The 24127-nt window shown below is 37.8% G+C and overlaps 2 protein-coding genes across 22 annotated transcripts in view; one reads left to right on the top strand and one right to left on the bottom strand.

The window, feature by feature from the left end:
- LOC101736996 (uncharacterized) overlaps nucleotides 1–13848 on the bottom strand; it is a 60498-nt gene extending 46650 nt beyond the window's left edge. Inside the window, exon 1 of one of the 2 annotated variants that reach the window (XM_038010816.2) lies at nucleotides 13682–13848. The gene's annotated coding sequence lies outside the window, so the exon portion shown is untranslated. The remainder of the gene's footprint in view (nucleotides 1–13681) is intronic. The other variant, XM_004933116.4, reaches the window with a different exon arrangement.
- The window catches only part of LOC101744007 (coiled-coil domain-containing protein CG32809), a 305604-nt gene that overhangs the window by 248133 nt on the left and 33344 nt on the right, over nucleotides 1–24127 (top strand). The window lies entirely within an intron of this gene.

The raw sequence follows: 24127 nt of genomic DNA, 5'->3' as shown, positions 1-24127 counted from the left end.
CAAAATTAAATGTGAAATGAAGATATTAGCCAAACCAAACTGCGTGCCAATTGTCGTACTGTGACGTCACTATGTTAGACATCGTCCCTAAGGTACTAGCGAGAAACGAGAAATGCACAAAGCTTCACCCTAACCGATAAATGAGCCGTGAACAAAAAACGTTATATCCCATAGTATATTGTGAGTAATGCTTCTGCAATCACGTCACACACAAAATGAAACCAATATACCTGGAATGATACTATGTGACATGGTATAATGAGCAATTAACAAAAATCATATTGTAATATATGTCACTGCAAGAAAATCACACATTATTTTCCTAAAAATTATTTTCTTTGTAGTTAAATTTGGCCACCACGTTTTCAAATTCTCTCTTCTATTTAAATATCTCTTCAAACCAGTCCTTTGAGCGTATGAATAAAGCTAATGCGCGATCGTGGTGTAGATAAGACAGACAAACGGATGTACAGTATTCGTTTCATCACATATCCATTTTCTGTTTTAAAAATATAATCCAAACTAATTAATAAATACAAATTTCGAGTGTTCACTGGAACTTCGGTTCTCATATAGACGCTGTACTCGTAAATCCTTGAAAACGAAGTTTCAAGTAGTTCGTTTACTGGGATATCCTCTTCAGCCTAGTTTATATGAAACTGGACCAAAGTTTGTCGCCTCTCCTAATAAACTCTTAAACGGGGGGATTTCTAATAACTTGCAGCGTGTTCCGTTAATTGAAACTTTCAATTTTCAATTAGTTCCTGCAATAATTCTGGAACGCGATAAATTTTGTAAATTATCTCAGGTTATTAAATTTGATTCGATTTTCATGTTTTAAGTTTTCTTGTAGTCAAACACTTTGGAGGTTCTAGTTTTGATGTCACTTTGAATACGTTTTGATTGTAATACGTGATCCAACATGCCCTTTTACAAATGAGCATTTAAAAATCCTAAGCTTACCCTCTGGCAATACTGAAGTCTACGATGAATAGTCAGTTGCCATTATCGACAATAGAAGGCAAACAATAAATGCTTTAATCCAAGATTATTTTAATGGAAAGTAATAATAGAAAAAAAAACCTATGGCACTCGGGAACTGCCGCGGTAAACCTATTGCATAGCATTTTTTATCAACTTATGCAATTATAATTAGACAATGATAATTTAATATTAAAACAATAATAAAACAAGACCACGCTATATTAAACATAAATAAAGCAAAACATTAACTGTCCCCTTCACACTCATAAGCTAGACCGCGCGAGAGAGAGATGGGCAGACTTTTCATGATGCGCATGCAGTGTGACGTCACGCCACGCGCTTATTCTCACAAACACTACACAAGCGCAACGTGTGAAAGTGTTCAACGCGAGCTACATAGTAGGCGTAGTGGCGGTGTCAGGTTATTTTCGTTACGGGATTTCTTGATTCAGTCGCCGCGCTCAAAGCCCGCGATAAAATCTATGCAATAGCTTAAAAATACCATCAATCTACTTAAGAAACAAAAACAGCTATTGAATACAGTGCAACATTCATTAAAGCTTATCGAAAAACTGGATTGCGTCAGAACGTCAAGTCTAGAACGTTCTACGTAAACGCTAAGACAAAACTATGATTATAATCAGAGTTAACTAACTACTTACTACCTTGACCTGGTAAAGAGCATCTTATTTCTATTGCATTACATGTAACACGCGCACAATTTTAATTGCGACATGTAAATTGTTTTAAATTGTGGCAATAATATAATATTTAATCCCTACATTACGTTTTAGGGTTATTGTGTTGATAAATAGCAGGAGAACTAGGGTGTTGACGAAATATATTTGGCCCTATAAGGAAAACTCGCCAGAGGAGTTTAATATATCCAAGAGCTGTGTAATTATGATTATAATTAAAAACTTCAATCAAATATCAAAATTAATATTGCTACTTAAGTTCGGCCATTACTAACAATACTTTATTTATTTTGATTTATGCAAAAATCCGAAACATTGGATTTGGAATATCGAAAGCCATATATATGTACATACTTTTATTTGAAATAGAAACACAATTAATTGTCATTATAATGTGAATCATTATAATGGTAGGCAGCGGCTTGGCTCTGCCCCCGGCATTGCTGACGTCCATGAGCGACGGTGACCACTTACCATCAGGTGGGCCGTATGCTCGTCTGCCTACAAAAGCAATAAAAAAATTAAAAAAAAAAACATTTCGTAACTGACTACAATTTTTATCGAGTGACTTTTTTACTTCCAAAATACGAAAAAAAAAACCATCGCGATATTGAAAAATATTATTTTGATAAATAAATTTTAAACTATTGACGTACCCTTAGCCGGTGAGGTTGACGATGTTTAATAAAATATACTAAATCCAAAACCGAACTCGGAACATAATAGATATAAAACAAGAAGTGAAAATCAAAGAAATTCTAAATGAACGGGTATGTATCACTTAATTCCGCGAACATTGCCCGGAAGACTAATGCTTTATGTAACGTCGGCTCGCCTCTTGAATGATTTCACTTAATCATTTTGCGCGTTTTCACATGCAACAAACGGTTATGATGATGATTACACGGCAAAACTTCGTCACCGATTAAGACGGTTATTGTTTTTTTTGAAATAGTTATACACATTGTGTATGTCTTTCTTTTGATTAGCCTGCGTCGGTATCTGATCATCCAAATCATCTAGTTTGTTAAGGAGTTTAGGAGGAGGAGGGAGTAGCAGTCTTAATACCTAGAAATAGGGAAAACCGAGGTACCGTCATGTGCAGGATAAAATCAAACTCACTTTAGCCTTACTAATATGCGGTGCATAATCTAGAAGCATGTAATCAACATCTCGAATCATATTCAAGGTAACGAGGAACATAGAGTCGTAGTATCTACTTAAGATACCTAAAATACTTGCATGCTTACATAACAGTGGTGTTGACAAGTGATGCTCGTGTAGTTCAGAGGAAGTACGGCCTGAATCCTGAGGTTCGATGTCTTTGTATGGAAACCAACAGTGCTCTAATCTCAAATTAATTACTGTCTTTTTGTAGCTCGTTCCGGTCATTTATTTGTGATTTTTAATGACGTAAGCATCCGGCTTTTAACGCTACTATTATTTTCTTTAACTTTTATTTAAAAAAAACTATATTACCATACATATACCTACTAACTAAAATACAATAATTTCGAATTTAATAATATCGAATTATTCTACTCTCAATAATTTTTTTATATAGAATGAACACTCCATTCATTGCATTAATCTTATAAATTAGTGATGAAAGAAAATCACGGTCCTCTGTGGCTTACGCTAAATTTGCCGATTCAATAATATAATGGATGCGATATTTATAACTGGTTAATTTAAAAAAATCGACAATTTGATTTGATTATCATACTGTTTCCGAGACCACGAAGACTCGCGTGCACAATGAGTCAACAAATCTAAACAAAATACCAGAGAAACCGTTTTAATTTAATGCGAAATTACAAAAACTAGAAATTCCAAAAAATAATACGATCGTTGAGTAAACGATAAAATATTTAGAAATTCCAAACTAAAATCGAACGCAGTTAGCGATTTCTAGATTATGATGTGAATAAACTTTTACCGATAAAATCATTGTCACATGACAAAAAGCGAAATCGTCTTTAATGCCGTCTAAAATAGCAGATGAAGTTGCAACGTGAAAGCGTTGTGCCCACACGGATCCGTGGTGTTAATTACATTCCGTATGAATTCATAAACAAATTGTCGCTCGAACAAGTCACTCACTCATAGATTTGATTTCTGTCGCTTCCTCGTTAGCCATTAGCATGCGAATCTAGATTTAGAAGTGATATTTAATTTATTAGAATAATAATAAATAAAGTGATGTAAACGAACTTAGCGGTTGATTTGAACATGATATCTTCCAGAAGAAATATATATATTTTTAACGTACTTGATACGTTTCTTTTTTTTTTACTGCTTAGATGGGCGGACGAGCTCACGGCCCACCTGGTGTTAAGTCGTTACTGGGGCCCATAGACATCTACAACGTAAATGCGCCACCCACCTTGAGATATAAGTTCTAAGGTCTCAGTATAATTACAACGGCTGCCCCACCCTTCAAACCGAAACGCATTACTACTTCACGGCAGAAATAGGCAGGGCGGTGGTACCTACCCGTGCGGACTCACAAGAGGTCCTACCACCAGTAAAACGTGGTTATATCCACTCTTATTTATGCTTCATAATAAAAAGAACAACAAATTGAACACATGATATTTATATCCTCGATCTATGTTATGATATTCTTGATTTTATTAATGGTTTTGGTGCAAAACCATTTTTTTTTCTTCAATATATCCTCGTGGTCCATTAATATTCAACATTTCTTAAGACACTTAAATCCAACAATATTCCTCGATAACTAGTGCAAACTTCGCCGACGAATACATATTGAAAAATTATAATCCAGTTTTAAGGCCAGCCGTAATTGCTCTCGGGTTTCCAAATTTCCCCACTAAAGTAAAATTACTTTCAACTAAGTACAGCTTGGATGCAGTTAAAATTTCAACGTAGTTTAATCAAGGTGCGGTTAAGAAGATTATTTTAATAAATACCTTGTAGCTCTAGTTAAAATAAAAAATTTATTTACACAAATAAAAACTTGAGACGGCGTGTCTTCTGTACTCTTGATATAGTTGAGCAAAACGCTAATTGACGCACCTGCCTTCATTGACGTCTATCATCGTTTATCATTTACACCAACCACCTAACTCCGTTTTCAGAAACCGTTCTTATAAAAATTATATTATAACGGCCTACCAAATGTTAAAGTCATTTTTCTGTATAAATATACTTACAAATTATGATGTCATGTTTTGGGTAATAGTCGTTTAATAGTGTACAGTGTTTTTGCCCCAAATGACGTCCCTCGTGTGAAATTTTCGAGTTTTATGAAGTTTACATTGCAATTTGAATAGTTGTTCTTTGAGAATTCGACCATTTGTCTCTAGGCGAATCGAAGTATTTAGACTCTAATGTCTACATACTCCAGTAAACATTGAGCAGATTGTGTGATAGTCAACCCAACTATAAGTGAATAAAAATATGTGGACACAAGTTTTAGCCTATTGAGAACGTTCTATATAGAATTTCTTAACTTAACATTAACCTCAAACCATGTTACGATATTTTAAAACCATAAACTGCATAATCAATACCTACTTAAAATGATCTTTGGGTTATTCATAATTAACACTTTAGAGAGTTCAAACTTGCCTACCAGCCTAATATGATGAAAGCCATATTTAACATGTAACGCGTGTTCTGCGGGCCGTGTGATTGCATCGTCAACCCAAAAAGACTTCATTTAAATATATGTAGTTGCTTTGTGATCTTCTTTATATATATCAGACTGCATTTGTTTTTTTAAATATTACTTTTAGACGGATTAGCGTAGTTTCTTCACTCGGGATCTCAATTTAGATCTTTACCTATGAATTTATCTATAGTCTCTATAGTGTCTATGTATATCTTTAGCTTAGATGGTTGGACGAGCTCACGGCCCACCTGGTATTAAGTGGTAATGGGAGCCCATAGACATCTACAACGAAAATCCCGCAACTCATCTCGAGACATGAGTTGTAAGGTCTCCGTTTTAACAGTACAACGGCTGCCCTACCCTTCAAACCGAAACAAATTACTGCTTCACGTGGACAATTGGACCCGTGCAGATTCACAAGATGTCCTGGACCGTGGAAGTCAATCGTGAAGCATTGTTAAATACGTATTTCATTACAAAAATTGGTATCTGCCTGCGAGATTCAAACACCGTTGCATCGCTCAACATGAATGCACCGGGCTTCTGATCCTTTAGGCCACGACGACTTCAATATAAAAAATAAAAGCGGTTTTTTTATAAACTTTTTTATTCCTATTAACCAAAATTTGCACCCGTGGTATCAAATCATGTCTGCCAGTGCAGTGCTAATTTTTCAACGCCCTACTTGAAGAAGTGAGGTGTACGGAAGGCAACTGTTCTTCAAACCATCAGTTGTATTTACCATAGTGATGTTGTCCAAACCTTAGCAATGAGACGTCTGTCGTCGCAAAGTCTGACGACTAAGGCGGATGACGAAAATCTTCCAATTCTAGCACTTGTAGCTTAGGGACCGTTTTTTGTGCCGTATGAGGTCAAGCGTTGTCCTGTAGGAGCAGTAGGGATGAGAAAATTACTTCGTAAGCTTCTCCATTATTGTGTCCTATTCCCATCTACACAAGTATCACCATCCCAAGTACACATCTGCAGTAATGCTGGTGCCATTTACAAGAAGTTAAGAAGCTGTGATGAATTATACTGGCATTAGCCCACTGAGTTTCTCACCGGATCTTCTCAGTGGGTCGCGTTTCCGATCCGGTGGTAGATTCTGCGAAGCACGGCTCTTGCTAGGGTTCGTGTTAGCAACGTCGTCAGGTTTGAGCCCCGTAAGCTCACTAGTTAAGGTTATGCTGGTATAGCCTCTCAAGGGTCTCGGCTTAGGTAAGAAAAAAAATTGCATTAGTCCACCAAACTGCAGTGATCATGACTTTTTTAAGGAATAACTTTTCGTTTGGTGCATTGCCCAGGTGCTGAACCGGGGTCTAATCAACATGACGACCGCTCTTAATTCGTCGTTGTTGTCCTTAGTTTTGGGTGACTAAGGTGTTGAAATTTTATGATCAAACTTTCCATTTCGAGAACGACTAAATCCATAACGTGTCGTGCGTTCGTTTGCACTGTTCACTTCGTATTTGTCATTAATGTTATTAGCTGTTTGTGCATTGCTGACGCGATGCATCTCGTACCCCACAAATACTGGTATTTTTATCGTGTCCACATTGATGAAAATATAGAAATTTAGAGAAAACAAAACACTAATCAATAAACATATGACTGAATTTTAAGATAGATTTCTTAAAATGAAATTCATTTGAATCTAGAATGTATTGCCGAGCATACATAAATTAAGTTTCAAATCGTCAGTATTGTAAAAAAGTAACTTCATTCGGGCGACCACTGGAGATTTTTTTTATATTTTTTTTCCCTTTCGGAAGCGAAGCATCAACCGGTCGTGCATTCGTTTGTAGTGTTCACTTCGTACACGTCATTAATGTGGTGAGCTGTTTGTGCGCCATTGCTACCGCGTCGGAACTCTCATTCCATAGTTATTTGTATTTTTATTGTTTCGAATTTGATAAATAAAGATACAAATGTAGAGAGAACAAAACACTAATCAATAAACAAATGATTAAATTTGAAAATAGAATTCCTTAGTTAATAAATAAAATTAATTTGAATCTACATTTTACTTCCAGCCATAGACAAATTAAGTTTCAAATGATCATTACTGTCAAACGACAAGTTCATAGGTTCTATGTAGATCAATAATTTATATATCAATAGGAAAATATAGCTACTAAATTACATTAGAATACTTTATATCTGTGATATTCAGAACTATAACAAAAGCACACTCTACTCATACATGCTGGATGAGGTAGAATCATTTGTTCTAAAGTCGCGATCACATGCGTGGGTGTGGTAAAATGACACAATAATCTTAAAGCGAAATGAACGAGACGCGTGAAGACCTTACTTGCCACGCGCTAATGTTGCTAGACTGATCACTTGAAACTTAAGAAGGCAATCACGTACATACACGTCCATGAATGCGTGAGTTTCTTTATATATTTTATATCTTACAGTCGCGACTTACTATTTTTTAATTCTTTTATTCAATGAAATATTTTTGGTTTCTAATCTATCTATATAATAATATATATTATATAAAACTAATAAATATATATTACATAAAAACGAATTGTTGTTCGTTAGTCTCGCTAAAACACGAGAACGGCTAGACCGATTTGGCTAATTTTGGTCTTGAATTATTTGTGGAAGTCCAGAGAAGGTTTAAAAGGTAGATAAAAATAAAAATGCTCGGAATTAAATAAAAAGAATAATTTTGTTTTTCCTTTGGACGGATTTCTTTTGTTTTCTTTCATTTATCCATTGAGGCACAACGAAGCCTGCTGGGTCAGCTAATTTTAAATAATAGTTTGGCGACTTCATACCTTTCTTGTCGCCATATAAAGAGGAAATACAAAAAGACATTATTACAGTACAAAATACTTTGATCTGTGTTGTCCTTTCTTGCTTCCTAAACAATTGACCACTAAATGTAGGAAATCTAGGTGTAATTTTGTAAACGGAGATCATAGAACTGTTGAGCTCAACAAATCTCAGTCTTAGTTTTAAATGGCTAATATATTTTAAATTTAATATAAATCTTGTTGTCCAAAGCTACTATCGGCCACATATGCCTAGAAATGAGAATTATTTTCGAAAATACCTATTAGAACCTTTTAGAAAAATTAATATGCAAAATAAAAAATATTCTGAAAGATATACATATATGCTCAACTGAACTACGTTCGTAAATACTCGGTATATTTTACGAGTTCACACGATACGCGCTCTTTTAGCAGCTGAAATTGTTAATTGCGCGTAATGGTTGCGTTTAATCCAATTTAGCGTTCAGTGGTGGGTACAAACAAAAATAATAGACACGTACGAGTATTACGTGCACTGAAAGGATTCAATTTGCTGGGCTTTTATTATCGTAATCTTTTATAATAACGGAGGTAATTCTAGTTGATTATTTCGTGCAACATAAATTAATATTTTAATAATAATACTTTAAGTTTTGAATTACTTTACTGGTGGTAGGACCTCTTGCGAGTCCGCGCGGGTGGGTACCACCACCCTTCCTATTTCTGCCGTGAAGCAGTAATGCGTTTCGGTTTGAAGAGTGGGGCAGCCGTTGTAACTATACTTGAGACCTTAAAACTTATATCTCAAGGTGGGTGACGCATTTACGTTGTGGATGTCTATGGGCTCCAGTAACCACTTAACACCAGATGGGCTGTGAGCTCGACCACCCATCTAACCATTAAAAAAAGTTAGAATGGTTATTTAATATTAATAGATAGCATAGCTATAGGCACCGGCTGCTACTATTCATTAAGTAGGCCATGTGCTTGCTTGGCTGGCTATAATAGCAATAAAAAATACACAGTCATTTTTTTTTTTACATCATTCATAAAACATGCTTCTTTTCTCTGCATAATGCTTGATCGTAATATTACCTGCTACGTTATGTAGTAATTTAAGCGCTTATAAATTCTCAGAATTTGCACTAGCTTCTTACAAATGGTGAAATAGCGTCTTCGTCGAAGCCGTTACTTACGGGCGGGTTACTATTTACTTAGAAATGATGGTTCCTGTCGGTCGCAGTCATATCACTCAATTCAAACAAAGCGTGCATCTTATTGGAACGGATACTTCAAAACCACTCTAGCCAAAACCCATTAGAAATCTAGGTTTTATCACACCGGTTGGCATCATTCTGTAAATTTTAGTTTTGAGCAATAACACCCGTGCTATTATTAATGTAGGATTGGTAAGAACGGAACGTATGAAAAGAGTGTGAAACGGAGCGTTAAGATGTGAGTGAAAGAAAAGGGAAAGAAAGAGAGAAGAGAATGACAGACAGAATGACAGAGAATTGGAAGATGGCGAGGACGGTCGAAAAATGAGCAAGACGTAAGTGTTAATTATTAATTATTATTAGAAGAGAAGATTTTGGAACAGGGGAAGTTTTATTTTATGCGCTGCGATGCCTATTCTACATTAATATAATTGACGATACTATTTTTAAGGCAAAGACGTATGCAACTTACTCTTCAAAAAGTCAAACCGTACAAATCATGTCATTTTCTTTTCTTTTTTTTGCTAAAGTTGACAAAGCGTGAAGGAAACAAGGTTGATTATGTAGCCCAAACATTGTTTCGATGTCGAAATAAAGGAAAAAACACAATAAGATATCAAGACGGCCTTTATTACGAAGAATACTCGTTACAAATGGTTTCGGCGCACCACCACAAGCGACCACATAGTAAATTATTTTTTTCGTCATAACCGAATAAGGTTCTCTCGCAATCGCGGTTAGTAGTAGCTGATTACGAAAAATGATACATTTGATTATATTCTCCATGTTTAAAAGCAAAATTTCGCACCTTCGTTTTTTTCAATTTTCATGTTACAACATAAAAGAAAGAGTACCAAATCTGAAACTGTTTTAACCAGTTTTTTTTTAATAAGGAAATCATTGTGAAATATTATTATTTCTAAATTTTATTTTGTATTTTTGTGTTTTTTGGAGGTAACATGTTTTTCAAAAGGTATGATTATATGGTTCAAAATGTAACAATAAAATATAGGAGCAGAGGGAGATCCGGGATTAATAAAAAAACTACTGCGATCGAACTTATGATCCGAATAACTGCGTTTTTTTATTTATTCTTAAGTTTTATTCTATTCATCCTTTGATTAATCAAAATTTTATCATACCTAGAATTTTCTCGATTTTCTATTATAATAAAAATTCTCAAACTACCAAGCATGTTACTTCTAAAACTATAATATGACATTTTATAAAATTGTTATTATCTTCCTCATAGCAATGAAGCACATGCGAAAGCAATGTGCATTTCCGTGATTCTTGTTTTGTTAAAATAAGGTCTATTATGGTATACCGAGCGAACTATGAATAAAAGGTGACCTAAAAAACCTAAAGCCTCTAACAAGAATATTTTTTATAATTATTCTAGATGTGCAGTTCGATTTCACGGCCCACCTTATTTCAAACCGGAGGTCGTAAATATCACAAACCCGAATGCCGTCAACCACGTCCGGGCGTGAAATCAAAATCTCAAATACATATTCAGCCTTTAACCCTTAAATTGTAAGAATTAACATACCCATCCGATACTTATACATTACAATACGTTCTGCCACTTTCTTGGATGCTATAATAAATGACACATTTTTGGGATTGTAACCATGTTCGATATTCCGACTACGTCATCTATTATTCACTTAATAAGAATTACCAGCTGTGTAGAAATATATTCAATTACTCATTAGCGCTGTCCTTCTCACTTGTCTGAATGCTAAATCGCTAGTCGGACACAAAGATTAATTGTTCGAATCGGTCAGTTGCATTCGTTAGTTTAATTACAAAGTAAAATCGTTTCAAAGCATCTGTGTAGCTACTGCATTTTCTGTCGCGAAGCAGGTCATGCATTTGGTTTGAAAGGTGACTCAGTCGATATATAATAAAAAATATAGTCACGAGTATTATCGCATGTCAATGAAAAGTTTATAAACCAATATCTGTAATAGGAATAACTTCGAGCTAATGAATATAAAAGTTGTCCCGTCGAACTTAAATTTCATAATAGCCAATCCACATTGATCCTCGATCGAGTGTAGTTGGTCGAATTTCATCATCGTCATGAAATAGAGGTTGTTTGTTTTTGTACATGGGCAATTGGAATGGGGACGTGGTTGGACAAGATTCGCCGCATCGACCGGTCCTGTGCTGACCGGATTTGAATATAATCTAACATTAAAACTCGTATTAGGATAGTAGAACAGTATTCCGAATAATCTGTTTATGACCAAGAAATACAGTTAGTAGTAAGTAGGTAGGTAGGAAATCGTAGACGTAGATTTTTGAATTAAATCCTATGAGAACGATCAAATGTATGTTTGTTATTGAAAGGTCAGAATTGTGTTCGTTATCTCATATTAGTTTTAGAAATTAGATCGAGGATTTTTGAACGTAAATATATTCCGAGACTCATACACGTTCATATGACGGTAAACTAGCGCCAATTACATATACTTACTTATATAGGTTTAAATAAAAATTATGCAATTATAGACATCGCCCAAACAAACGTATTCATCAAACGAAAGGTATTCCGGTATGGGAATAGAGTCCACTACCCTTGGAGCATCAATCGGGAACGCTAGATACCCAAGTCAGCCAATACAATTTTTTAAATCAAGTGACAACCCTTACAAGAACGATTTGTTATTACTTTCTCGTCACATTTATCCATCATTCAATTTTATACCCACCCATTTCTAATTATTGTATCACTATTTAACTTGTGAGTAATGGGTAGATCTAATAAAATCATTGCCGAACTGATCTGCTGACCTGGGTATATTGCCAGCCCCTGTGGATAAAATCATTCTGTCCATTTGTTTGTTTCTTCTAATCAGAAAAGTATTAAAGACTCTATATTGGATTTCTTCTTTTGACATGACAACGTCTTATAATTCGATGGAGCCGGCTGCACGCACAAAAAAACATGACTTATGCGGCGTTACCTCGCTCTGAGGCGTATTTTCTTATGACGTTGTGACGTTCAACTATCGTCAGTAAACCGACTTTACAGACAATCGATTTTTTATAATTATTTTTGATAACGACCTATCCTTTTTTTAACGTTGAGAAAATCGTTTACGGATACCCGGTCGAGGGGGGTAACAGACCAGGTTATGTCAGACCCCAGTGCCTCCACAGAATAGGAAGACCTAGGTCCTCCTCTCCTTCCAATTCCTGCCGGGAGACTTCGTCTTGAGAATGGCGCGCCAGACGCTTCGTGACATCAGCCACGCAAGACCTATCCCGCAAAACCGATTACCGTAGTCGGTAATCGGTTTTGCGGCAACGTTGGTTTGGCTCGATGAGGTTACTAAACCTCCGTTACCGTTTAGTACACATTGACAGCTTCAAAAATGTGTTTGTTGTCTACTCAACGCCATAACTATTCTCAATGATTCTTAATCTTCTTAATCTGTCCAACGTAGATACGCAGAATGACAAACACTCGATCACAGAAAGACATTCATTGTCAATGCCGTCCGCCGACTTATTCATTGAACCATGTCTAAAGATGTATTATCAACCGTCTTTCAGGATACGAGTTGGTAACTTTATTAAATAGATTTGATTTGGTTCGAAACTAACCTTCGCACTATGAATGTAAGAAATTGTTACAAAGAGGTTAGTTTTTGTTAGCATTTTGGTTATTTTAGTTTTCCTGGGTTTTTTTTTTGAAACAATCACTATTTAATTTTTAGCGTTCTGTACGCGTTACTTTGGTTCATTTTGTTGCTAGGAAATTATTGAAACGAATAAAAATGAGGTATTGCAAAAACTGAATCTCTTCACTGGGTACTTTTGCAACCCGGAATTGTTGTTCAAAAAGTGACGGTGTTGAAATTCAAATTAACAAAACCGATTTTAAATGAGACAGCGTTAAACAAAACGAAAAAAAAAACAATTCTTACGTAATAATACTCTAAGCTCTCATTCAAAAGTTTCATATTGATTCGTGTCAGCGAAGTGTTAAATTACACTGTCATGTGAAAAAGCTATTAGATGTTATTAAACAATTGTTTGTACACGATATTTTGTTTAAAGTTCGGAACTAAAATATTCAAATATTATATTCGATAAATAAATATAATTCTAGCTTCTATTATTTTAAACTTAATTTTAAACGAAAGCTCGTTTTTTATATTTGTTTACTTAAAATAAGTATTTAACCTACTTAATTTTTAAATATTTTATTGCAGTACGATTTCAATAATAACCGGTATCCCGAATATAAATGAAATGCGTAAAAAAAAAAAAAAAATTCGCCGTGCTAATAAAATCGCAACGCCATCACCCCGTCACGCAAAGAAAACGTTCGTCAAACGAAAGTGTAACACTTACTTTAAGTCGGATGGTCGCGGCTCACTCGCTCACTAGCACCTCACACACTGACCGACGACCGCACGCGTTCAACCATACAGGTCCCCACCTAGCTTTCTTCAGAAACCAGCAGACCGCGAGATCAGCGATAGTGTCGCAGACGTCTTGCGTAACGCTCAATCCGATTCGGTGCACGACGTTTTAATTGACGTATTGAGCTCGTTATGGGCTTAAAAAGTACTCACGTATTTTTTTGCTGCTGCGGACCTCTCACTTTGTTTACCTCCTTTGCTTAATTAACTAGCTTAAAACTAATCTTTGCATACGCTATCTACATACATGTGTCTGATAACCACAAAGTGACAATAATATCCTTTTTTTATTGCATAGATGGGTGGACGATCTCACAGCCAACCTGGTGTTAAGTGGTTACTGGAGCCCATAGATATCCACAACGTAAATGCGCCACCCATCTTGAGATACAAGTTCTAAGGTCTCAAGTATAGTTACAACGGCTGCTCCACCCTTCAAACCGAAACGCATTACTGCTTCACGGCAGAAATAGGCAGGGTGGTGGTACCCACCCGCGCGGACTCACAAGAGGTCCTACCACCAGTAATTACGCAAATTATAATTTTGCGGGTTTCATTTTTATTACACGATGTTATTCCTTCACCGTGGAAGTCAATCGTGAACATTTGTTGAGTATGTATTTCATTAGAAAAATTTATACCCGCCTGCGGGATTCGAACACCGGTGCATCGCTTCAACACGAATGCACCGATCGTCTTATCCGTTAGGCCATGACGACTACTAAAAACTATCTTTCAGTGTATCAGTGGTTCATTTTTTTTTTCATATTTAATGCGAGCACTGTACGCTCTTTCGAAAGCACAGCGCTGTGACATGATCATTCTTTAAGCCTTTAAGCCTCTAACATCTAGCGTTGTCCATGAGTGATACTAACCACTTCACACCAGGGTTCCGTGACCCCGTCCGCCTATCTATGTTATAAAAAATAAAAATAAAATATTTGGAACCTGTCATTTTTTATTTATGACTGACTGTACATCGCGTTTTCTCGTTTGAGTGCTTGAGTTTGTGATATATTAGAATGATATTAAAACGGAATGCGGTAATAAAGACGAACAAATCGCTACCAAGAAAGTATAAGGCTAAGTGTAATTTTTTAGAGCCTTCATTAGCTTGCTTGTCCAATTTTTTTGTACAGACATGTTGATTAATTCAAATAATAAAACTCCTTCTGTTTGTGACAGATAAACACTATAATATAGATAGATAGAGAAAATAATCCGAATAAATACTGTCCATTTAGGTTTTAATTTAGGGAGTACACCCTACCACCAGTTAATGTATGTTGTCCATCGCAATGCGCTAGTTAGAATATTCAGAAAAAACTACTACCCATTCTTCAGGGAAGCCCTTAGTCGTCTTTTACGACACCCATCGGAATTTATATAATACTAGCTGACCCGGCAGACTTCGTAGTGCCTCAATCGATAAATAAAAGACCTAAGCTTTTATATAAAATAAACTTAAAACAAACAAAAGGAATCCGTCCGACGGGGGACACATCAAAGGAAAAACAAAATTGTTATTTTTGTTTAATTCCGAGCATTTTCATATTGATCTACCTTTTAAACCTTCTCTGGAATTCTACAAATAATTCAAGACCAAAATTAGGCAAATCGGTCCAGCCGTTCTCGAGTTTTAGCGAGACTAACGAACAGCAATTCATTTTTATATATATAGATATTTTTCATTTATTGATTGTTACCGTATTTTTGACTGGAAATATATTGAGGCGTACTCAAAAATGAAACCAAGTTCTGTTTAGTGCTGTAGTTTATTAGCCTTACAGGCTCGTGAATGATCCCTTTCCGCTGAGTATACAATTATTATCGCACATAATACCGTACAAGCAAATCTCGATTCTCAAAACAATCATAATTGTTTGTTTCTATAACAAACATACCTTCAAAGAAATTAAACAGAACAATTATATTGACGGCTGTTCTATAATCGTGTTTATTAAATAATAATAAAAAATAATAATAATTAATATTTAAATATAAATAATATAAATATAAAAAATAAATAATAACTAAAAAATAATAACCTATTTAATGTGGTGTAGTCCGGCGTTTACCCCAATTTAGTTTAGAAGCTTTGATAAAATGTTTTTTTTTTTACATAAAATAAGCTCAACGTCCTCGCGTTTATAATTGATTATCATCCCTCATGAACATTGACAATGCCAGGCCGTACCCGAAGAAGGATGTCCTATATTATTATAGTTAAACTATGAGTTATGTTTCCAATAGCATTTTTAGGACAGTTATTTTACATCATCAACAAATTTCATAAACATTATCTTCGTTTCACTGTAGGCCTACAAAAAAATCAAACTAACCTAAGCTATTAACTTTATTGAAATTAATGAAATCAATAAGAGATTGACACGCTAATAATAAGACGCCTTTAATTATAGCAATAACGTAATTTATGTTAGCTGATAACAAAACCGGTAGTGGATTACATAACGTTATGTAATATGTACAATGTGGTCAGTCATTCGTCAGCTACGCAATTGACGAGCCCGAGTACATTTTGCAAAAAAAAAAAACGCTTTGAATATGTAAATAATATTAACAACATCTATAAATATATGATCTAAATAAAACATTACGCTTTCACTTCTGTTCAAGAATAATTTAGTATCGTAAACGTTCATACGGATGTGCGTATGTATATCACTGCTCTCTCTGGTATTCTGAAGAATTTTATACCTATTATCAACACGTGCTTTTAATAATTTCAAATGAGTTCTTTAATGCCCTCACTATTACGAATCTCGTAATGTTTGTTATTATCTTTTCGACCATCTTCGTTGACTGGGATTTATAGATGCTGCGACATCATTTCAACCCACGTTCAATTTTTTCACGGTCTATATATGACTTCCTTTCCGTACCATACTATTTCCTTCCCAGTGTTGCTATATTTAATTTTATTCATAATTTATTGCGTAGCTGGAAAGTCATTTTTCAAATTTGCTTTTCAGTTATTTTCGTATCTATTATTTTCTGCACAAAGATGTCTCAAAATTTTTGTTGAGCATATTTTAAATGAAATTTGACAGAGAATTTTGAAGAATAATAAAACGATAATCAGCTCTAAATATTTTATATCTCCTATATATAATAGATACTAAGTAAGCAATAATTAAACCGAGAACCCATTGTATCGTAGTCAGACTAAGTAAACATGATACCAACCAAGCAATAAAAACGGAACGTGTCTCGTTTAATTTTGTTTTCAAGGATGAAACTGAAGTAATAATAATGTATTATTAATACTACACCGCAACATATCTGCTGTATCTATATCTTTTCCAGAATTTCTATAAATTAAGCGATTGCCTGGAAGAGATCGCTTTTAGCGATAAGACCGCTTATTGTGCAAATGTATCTGCTTGTTGACTGTTTAAAAAAACAGTTAATTGTGTTTTGGTGTGCCATAAAGTATATTCTCTTTCTGTCTCTCTCTAATAACGATGTCAATATGAGTATTGAAATCAATGCTAATGCCATAAGCCTCGATTTGTAACTCCCGTCACCAAATATACTTATGTAGGCTAATGAAATATAAATTATTATGTACATACATAAATATAATGTTTGATTACGAGATATGCGTTTCATATTCGAACGAACCCCGGATATAACATGATGCATAATGTATGTGGATACAGAGATATTTCTGCGTGAATGAAGAATTGATTGTACGTTTCAGTCTTACGTAATTAAATAAGTATAGAATAGAATTAGAAAGATTCTAGCACCTTCGATGGAAAAATAGCAATTAAAATAAAATCTTTTTGTAAAACAACAAACAAACTAGTTAAAATATTATTTCCATGCTGCTAAATTTCATATGATATTCGAGTCTCACTGAAACGGACCCTAATTTAAATGTTTAATAATTCAAGTCAGAGTGCTTCGATTTGTTCGCAAGCAGTCTAGAATATACTAAAGCAATACTGTTTATAAAATGTGTTTGCCGTGTATATTCTGTTAATTTTTTTATTGATTTTCATTACGATACAGTATATCGTAAATTATTTCGTGTTCTTTTATTTGTTAAACTGCATATAATCAGTGAATTTATAATGTATTTTTTAAATAGAAAGTAAATATCCAAATAACCCCAAATAAAACATTATTTGGATAAACAGATTAATCTTACTGACTTAGCAGAAGATTTTTTTAATTGAGAATATAAGCTAAGCTAGGTTTTATTCTTTTTTTTATTAGTAATCTATATATTCATACGTGAAGCAAAAAATTTTTACCCCTTTTTACGAAAATTGCGCGGACGGAGGAGCATGAAATTTCCCTCACTTATAGAGAATATACAGGAGGAGTGCAGAATGTTAATATTTTCTTAAATAACGCATAAAAAATACATTAAATCATTAAAAAAAACGTTACACACACTACCATGTATTTGACATACACACACACGCATGTAATAATAATGGCATTAAAAAATCGAAACTATAATTTCTTATTCTTTTATGGGTATCTTTATGGTTATCAGAAACACTAACCAACTAGAACAACCCCACCCAGAGTCCCAATATCAAATATCTTTCACAAAGATAGCACCGGGCCGCAATCGAAGCCGCACCCTGTGGATAGTAGCCTGGCTCACTAACCACTTCATCAATCAGGCGGATAGGAAAACAAGCTTCCAACGTGAATGCCACCATTCATCTTACGATGTGAAGTCTGACTAATATGATATAACTATGACCTAATACATAAATCTAAGTCGTCCTTATTAAGGAGGCACTTATTATTTAGATTTTTCCGGCCCCAACATTTTAGCCAAAACGATAAGTGTTTGGCGGCAGAAATAAGGGTGCACGTACAAAATATTTATTTATTTATTTATTTATTCAGCAAAAATGTAAAGGGCATGCGACCTGCAGGCGAAGTAAATTTTCAATTTCGTAACAAGTTCACACTCTAAAAACTAAAAACTTGCAAACGTTCCTAATGCCCTGTGTCCATTCACGCAGTTCGCACACACATCAATTTTCTCCAGGTCGTCCAATCCCGTTTTGGCAGAATAGCCTTCCTAGGACCATGGTATGTAAGTAATGAAGATCTTCACGTCGTCCGACAACTAGAACCGAAAAGTGAGTATCTAGACAGGATCAGAACGCGTTTTTGATAAAGCGGCGTGTCACGATAACCCTCTTACCGTGGCTACCTCTAACCACATATCCGATCCAGACGCTAGAGAAGCGCAAACCCACCATCGCCTAAAACATGTCTTGTCGGATGCACTTTAGGTGCTTTGAGGCTCTTTAAGCACTGCTTGCCGTTCAAGAGTTTGACGACAGCCTAGCTCATAGACACAACCCACTGAGTTTCTCGCCTGAACTTCTCAGCGAGTCACAATTCTGACCCAGTGGTCAATTCAGCAAAGCACTGATTTTGCAAGGGCTAGTGTTAGCAATTCTTTCAGGTTGAGCCCGTGAGCTCACGTAACGTTCAATATTCCTTTAGATTGCCAGCGATTAGGTAAGAAAAAATAAAGAGCAAAAGTGGGAGTATTACACTATGAGGCTTTCTCTACTGGTCAACTATTCGGTCGTAAATTAGTAAGGTAAATCGGATAAGAGGCCTAAAAATGAGTGAAGAAGAAAATAGAAAAATCTAATCATAATTTAAATTATTACCGCTGTATAGCAAGCGTCTGTAGAAATTAAAATTATTTGCTCATCTAGCGTAGGACAGGCATAATATTATGTTTAAGTAACAATATGTTTAATTATTATGTTTAACTCAATAATTTTAAAATCAAAACTTCAAATAAGAATTAGATTTATTTTTCATTCCACATAATATTATTTCAATTAAAAACTTCGCAACACATTCAGATCGATCTAAAGGATATCTAAACTGCGTTAAAACTGGAACAAACTAATTTTCTATTAATTGACTGGCCACTATAATGACGGTCACATCCGAAGTGTTGTGGGAACATGCTGGTGACTTGGTTTTATTACAATTCAATTAACATTACAATGGTCTATTAGCATTTTTAATATCTTTGAATGGAGACGAGGAAACGGCCCCGTTAATGCTGGACAGTAGATATAAAAAGCAAATACTTGATCTGGACACGATAATTTCTAAAGTAAATATAATAAATTTTGTCCTAATCCTTTATTCTAGATTTTTCCTTTTCCTTTATGCTTTATTTTAGATAGAAAGATTACGGGTCGGGATGAATGGAGTTATACAGTTTTCTAAACACGGAAGTTTTCAGTCCGCTTTAAAACTCTTGAACTATTATTATTCGTCATCATTATTATTATTATTATTTCATGATTTTAGCAAACGAATATGTTCTCTCACTTAAAAGCTAATAATGTCATTGTAATTTTCCATAATTTCAAATATTTATTTATCTTTACCCCGTACCTACTTTTTTTTTTTTTTTTTTTTTTTTTATGATTGAAAGTTTACTGGTGGCCCGAAGGCCTTTCCAGTTTCACCAGGACAGGTGGGCGAGCAAAGGCTCAGCCAAGAGGGGTGGGATTTGCTAACAACTGCCCGAGCGCCTCCGAAGGAGACCTAACAACTCAAGAGCAATTGTTTCGCGAATGAATCTACTACCGGATCGGAATCGCGACCCGCTGAGAAGATCCGGCGAGAAACTCAGCGGGCTGATGCATGGGTTAGGTTGCACGTCGACCTCTTTGTCGAGTTCGACGAGTACGGTTACCGGGGTCCCTAAGCCTGCCCCTAGTATTAGAGCTGAAGGCATCTAATGCAAAGGTTATTGGATCTGATGGATCCGTAAGGACGTGTCTAGGGCGTCGACGGTGACTGGCTCCTGCATGATCAGGATTCGGGGAGTAGTCAGCGGCGGCAACGATAAGGCGATTATCATGACGCATAGCCTTATCGAAGTATCGTTCCGACGCTGACTTCATGTATTTCCGAATTGATTCGAGGCCCAGGTCGTCGTGTAGGTCAACGTTCCTCACGAACCACGGAGCCCCGACAGCTAACCTGCAAAAGCGGGATTGTAGGGATTGGAGGGTGTCTATGTGTGTGCGGGCCGCGTGAGCGAACACCACACTCGCGTAAGTCATGACGGGCCTTATGCAAGTTTTGTAAAGTGTCACCTTGTTCCGAAGGGACATTTTACTCCGCTTACAGATCATGGGGTAGAGTCTACCGAGAATAAACGCGGCACGGTCACGGACTGATTTTATATGCGGGCGGAATGTCATCGATGCATCCAGGGTAACGCCCAGGTACTTGACCTTCCTGGCCCAGGGTATGGGTTGTCTAAAGAGAGTAATCGGGGGTGTGAGATTCCTCCTCCTAATCCGGGAGGAAATCCGTGTGGAGCTTCCCCTCTGAAATAGCACCGCAGTACTTTTCGCTGGGTTGATGTCTATGCGCCATTTTCGGAACCACTGTCCTAGGGCTAGGGCTGCGCTCTGAAGCTTCTTCGCGATTAGGGACTTATTTCTACTAGAATAGTAAACAGTCGTGTCGTCGGCGAATAAAGCTAAATGGGTCGGCGGCGACCGGGGAATATCGTTGACGAATAAGCTAAATAGGAGGGGTGAGAGGACAGAGCCTTGCGGGACTCCAGCTGTGAGAGGTCGTGGGGAGGAGCGGGTTCCCTCGACTCGATATCGAAAAGAGCGGTTCGACAAGAAGTCCCGTATGATGAGCACGAGACTATCCGGCACGCCCATGTTGAATAGTTTGAAAATCAAACCATTGTGCCAGACTTTGTCGAACGCTTTTGCGACGTCGAAGAAGAGAGCTCCCGTGTATAACGGTTTTGGTCGATTAAGCCCCACAAGAATGTGCTCCGTGAGGCGGTGCACCTGTTGAACGCATGAGTGATTTGTACGGAATCCGAATTGTTCATCGATAAGAATGCCCTTGGATGAGACGAAGTCTCTGAGGCGTTTGTAGAGCAGACGCTCATACAGTTTGCCTAGAGACATGAGGAGGCTAATCGGGCGGTAGCTCGTCGGATGATTTTTTGGTTTACCGGGTTTATGTATGCCGATAACGTCCGCTTCTTTCCACACCGCGGGAAAGATACAGTTCGCCATAGCGGCATTGAAAATAGATGCCAACATCACGATGAGTTGGACGGGTAGAAGTTTAATAACGCGGTTGGATATACCGTCGGAACCGGGAGCCTTGCGAGGACGTAGGTCTTTGATCAAGTCTTTAACTTCCATCGGGGTGACGGGTGGTAACGCATCAGAGGGTGGCAAGGAGGCTCTGCGTTCTACCTCACTGTCTACTAATTCTACATGAACAGGGTCCACGGATTGAGTGCTGGGCGTGCACTGGGTTTGCAATGTATCGGCCAGCAGCTCTGCTTTTTCGTCATCATCGAGCGCCGCGAGTCGGCCTGAGGGGCCTACGAGGGGGGGCATAGTTACTACCGTATCCGATTTGAGAGTACGAGCTAAGCGGTAGTAAGACCTTTGGGAGGGCGCGAGTCCTTCTAAGAAGTCAGACCATCTGGCATCTCGGACTTCGGCGATGCGAGACTTTACGTCGCGTTGTAGGGCACGCATTCGAATACGATTTTCCGCGGTAGGATACCTGTCGTAGGCGCGTATCGAGGCGTTCTTAGCTCTAAGAAGTTCCCTAATATCGTCGGACAATTTGAAGCGGTGAAGGAAGTCCTCCGCTACAACTTGTTTCGATGACCTATCTAATGTCGAGGTGATGTGTGACGTTAAGATGTCTATGGCTTCAGCGGTATCCTGAGGAGACGGGATAGAGTCCGGGTTAAACGGGAGCGATGGTGGATCAGATTCAGCCAGGCTGATGCCCAGCGTGTGCCAATCCACCACAGTCCTCGTGACGGGAACGGAATCGGGAGCGCGACCGAGCTTCATAACGACGGGACGGTGGTCTGAATCTAACTCTGAAACTACTTCGATCGAGTGTAAGCGCAGAGTTACGTTTTTTAATAACGCTATGTCGAGTATATCCGGGCGATGCGCGATATTTAGCGGGTAGTGAGTCGGGGTTAGCGGAGCGACGATATCGAAGGCGAGATCATCGACTAACGCGTCAAGCCGCCTGCCATTCGGGGTTGTGGTGTGTGAGTTCCACCTGATGTGTTTACAATTTAGGTCGCCCGCCAGAATGACAGAGCTCCCCATACCGAGCAGCGCCTCGATATCACTGCTTAGAACGATCTTATCCGGTGGAAGATAAACGGACGCGATAACGATCGGCGCGTGTCCCGTCAGTGAGATTCGGCACACTGATGCTTCGATATTAGCGAGCGCGGGAGGATCGAGCGGGACGCAATGCAGGGCTCTTCTATAGTAAATGACGGTACCACCACCACGGGCAGAGAGCCTGTCGTTCCTGACCATGTTATAGTTCGCGATTTTAGGGTCACGGCGCGCGGGCTTAAGTAGGGTCTCCTGCACTAAAAAGATATCAATTTGGTGGTCACGCAAAAAGTCAGAAACCTGATCACGTTGATTTGCGAGACCGTAAGCGTTAAAAAATCCTATCGTTACGGATAGGGGCTTTATTCTACTTATATACGCCATTGATTACCGGCGGAGTGAGGGGAGGACGTACGTATTTAATGACGCGTATACGTCGGCGTATTCCTGCACAACGGCGATAAAGTGTTGTGCAGTGGAGGCAGCGCGAATGGCGTCGCCCAAAGCGTTAACGCGCTCAAAGTTGATCGACTGAAAGAAGTCGATCGCTAAAGCGAGATTGTCGGACGCGGTCGGAGGGCAAGTCGCGGGGGAGGGACGAGTCGCGGGGGCGGGACGAATCGCGGAGGAGGGAGTTGTAGCCGTGTTCGTGTACGGCAGCGGTTTTGCCCAGGCCGAGACACTGGGCACCGCCGCCGGAACGAACGCTGGCTTAGCCTGCGACGCAGAGGGTGCCGAGGCTTTGATGTCTGGGCCGGAAGCTCGGAGGCGGTTTTGGCGGGCGACGCGGCGATTTATTTTAGGGGCTCGGGGGCAACCACGGTAATTCGCGGGGTGACCCTGTGTTCGACACAGGACGCAGCTAGGCGGTTCCGTCGCGGTTTTTTGGTCGCGAGCGCAGAGGGCCGTGGCGTGATCGCCCAAACACTTAACACATCGGGGGCGCGCGTGACAGTTACGGGAAGAGTGCCCGTACAATTGACAGTTATGGCACTGGCTAGGAGTGCCTTTTTTATGGGGGGCTTCGACAGCGATACCAGAGAGCCTACAGACGGTCTGTGTGTTAAAGATTTTCTTACCCTCGGGGGTAGGCTGGAGAGCGACTAGAACCATATTATATGGCTCCCTACCGCGACCGGTGTGCATACGGTGCACAGAATTCACTGGTAGGCCTTGTTCTAACAGGTCGG

This window comes from Bombyx mori, chromosome 1, assembly GCF_030269925.1.
Source record: "Bombyx mori chromosome 1, ASM3026992v2".
In the NCBI taxonomy this organism is placed as follows: domain Eukaryota; kingdom Metazoa; phylum Arthropoda; class Insecta; order Lepidoptera; family Bombycidae; genus Bombyx; species Bombyx mori.
This window is presented reverse-complemented; position numbering and strand designations above follow the sequence as displayed.